The sequence below is a fragment of the Oncorhynchus keta genome, unplaced genomic scaffold (genome assembly GCF_023373465.1).
Source record: "Oncorhynchus keta strain PuntledgeMale-10-30-2019 unplaced genomic scaffold, Oket_V2 Un_contig_8057_pilon_pilon, whole genome shotgun sequence".
Classification (NCBI taxonomy): Eukaryota; Metazoa; Chordata; class Actinopteri; order Salmoniformes; family Salmonidae; genus Oncorhynchus; species Oncorhynchus keta.
In genome coordinates this window covers 1-3,015 of record NW_026289831.1, presented here as the reverse complement: position 1 = coordinate 3,015, position 3,015 = coordinate 1, and positions in this window count along the sequence as shown.

Sequence of the window (3,015 nt, the reverse complement as noted above, 5' to 3'; positions counted from 1 at the left end):
GCGTTGATACTGTTAACAGCATTACAAGCCATGATAGTTGTCATGGTAACAGCAGTAATACAAACAACTAAACATGACTTATAATGCTACTATTAATAACAACAGTAACAACATTAATAATATATTTTATAATAATTATAATAATCAACTTTAGGAAACACTTTTAAAATCGCATTGTTAATTAGCTCATTCACATTGCACGATGTTTCATATGGGACATTTACATTGTTCTTGTATTGATTGTCTTTTTGTGTCTGTACTCCTATCGTTTACTGCACTGTACACACTTCTCTCTCTCTCTGTTGCGTCACAGTAACATAGGTGTCCATTCTACACAGAGGAGTTTGAAATAGACGTTAGGTCATAGGAAGTGTTGCTGGATTTTTACTGTGGTCAAACAGGCTTGCGTGAGGCCCCGGGACACTATATGGTAAACATAGAGCATCGCAGTGTACAGGAACGACTATTGATTATCTGTGTCAACAAAAACAGGGTTTATTCTGCAGTTTTGTACTGTCACTTTAACTCTCTGCTGACTGACTAATTCCAGGACTATATTTGAATTCCAATGCACATTAAATAAACTATTTTAGCTTACTGTTTGTTTGCTTCCAGTGTGAGGCAAACAGCTTTATAGGCGTACCAGACTTACAGACTTACCAGACTTACAGACTTACCAGACTAACAGGCTTGGCACAGACTTACAATTACAGACTTACAGGCTTGGCTTACCAGACTTACAGGCTTGGCGTACCAGACTTGCAGGCTTGGCTTACCAGACTTGCAGGCTTGGCTTACCAGACTTGCAGGCTTGGCTTACCCAGACTTGCAGGCTTGGCTTACCTTATAGTGGAGGGGTCAAATTCCAAGATGATTAGATGAGGCTAACTGCTTAAAGCAGAAACCATGGAAACAATGTGATCAGTAGATGGAGTTTTGACTGACTGCCCTATTTCTTAATAATCTACATGATCCTAATAATGAGAAGACTGCAGACTTTACATTACATTTAAATGAGCCAGCCTTACCTGCCAAAACGTGCAACAGGTCAAGTGTTTCGTTTTAAATCTTTCTTGAGACAGTATCCTATTGCTACAGTTTCACGACGAGGCTAGTGTCGCCCCAATCATCACATAGATTTTGTTCTTAAAATAACCAGGTTTCCATCCAATCGTTTTATTCTAGTAGAGAACAATGCTACCAAGGGAGAACTACCCCCCTTGTAATTCTCTGTTTTGTCACAATTCTTTTTCTCTACAAGTTCCACAGCTGCCACTCTACTCTTGCTCAACTAAAAATGTTATCTGTCTGAAATGTTTAAGTCACTAACAAAGCGATATTGAGGTAAATTCATCTAATATTTTGTCATTTAGAAAAAGATATCTCATCACCTGAACACCATCCCCACTGTCAAACATGGTGGTGGCACGCATCAGTTGGGCCTGCTTTTCTTCAGCAGGGACAGGGAAGATGGTTAAAATTGATGGGAAGATGGATGGAGCCAAATACAGGACCATTCTGGAAGAAAACCTGATGGAGTCTGCAAAAGACCTGAGACTGGGACGGAGATTTGTCTTCCAACAAGACAATGATCCAAAACATAAAGCAAAATCTACAATGGAATGGTTCAAAAATAAACATATCCAGGTGTTAGAATGGCCAAGTCAAAGTCCAGACCTGAATCCAATCGAGAATCTGTGGAAAGAACTGAAAACTGCTGTTCACAAATGCTCTCCATCCAACCTCACTGAGCTCGAGCTGTTTTGCAAGGAGGAATGGGAAAAAATTTCAGTCTCTCGATGTGCAAAACTGATAGAGACATACCCCAAGCGACTTACAGCTGTAATCGCAGCAAAAAGTGTACAAAGTATTAGCAAGGGGCTGAATAATTTTGCACGCCCAATTTTTCAGTTTTGATTTGTTAAAAAGTTTGAAATATCAATAAATGTCATTCCACGTCATGATTGTGTCCCACTTGTTGTTGATTCTTCACAAAAAATACAGTTTATATCTTTGTTCATTAGGTCTAATCTGTGGATTTCACATGACTGGGAATACAGATATGCATCTGTTGGTCACGGGTGCCTTTTAAAAAAGGTAGGGGGCGTGGATCAGAAAACCGGTCAGTATCTGGTGTTACCACCACTTGCCTCGTGCGTCGCGACACATCTCCTTTACACAAGTTTGATCAGGCTGAAGTGATGGTGGAAGGTTCCAGCCCACTCCACTTCAATGACTGTGTGAAGTTCAAATCAAAATTTTATTTGTCACATGCGCCGAATACAACAGGTGAATAAAAACACCTTACAGTGAAATGCTGGATATTGGAGGGAACTAGCCGCAATGTGGTACATGTAAATCCAGAGCATGCCAAACATGCTGAATTAATATGACATGTCTGGTGGAGTATGCAGGCCACGGAAGAACTGGGACATTTCCAGCTTCCAGAGAATTGTGTACAGAAATTAACATTCAATAGCATGACAGCAGCTCTGGTGGAGCATTCCCTGCAGTCAGCATGCCAGCTCCACTCTCCCTCAAAACTTGAGACATCTGTGACATTGTGTTGTGTGACAAAACTACACATTTTAGAGTGTAGCTAACTTTTATTGTCCCCAGAGCAGAAGTGCACCTGTGTAATGATCATTCTGTTTAATCAGCTTCTGATATGCCACACACCAGTCGGGTGGATGTATTATCTTGGCCAAGGAGAAGTGACTCACTAACAGGGACACATTTGTGCAAAAAACATTTGTGAGGAATAAGCTTTTTGTGTGTCTGGAACACTTCTGGGATCTTTTATTTCAGCTCAGCTGTTTCAGAGAGGCCAGGAGGCGGGCTGCGTTCTGAGGAGATCTAATAAAACCCCAACTCCAATTCTGCTTGCAAATATGCAATCTTTGGACAATAAAATGATTATATCTTCCTGATTCCTGCTTACAAGCTAAAATTAAAGCAGGAAGCACCAGTGGCAAGATCAATAAAAAGTGGTCAGATGAAGCAGATGCTAAGCTA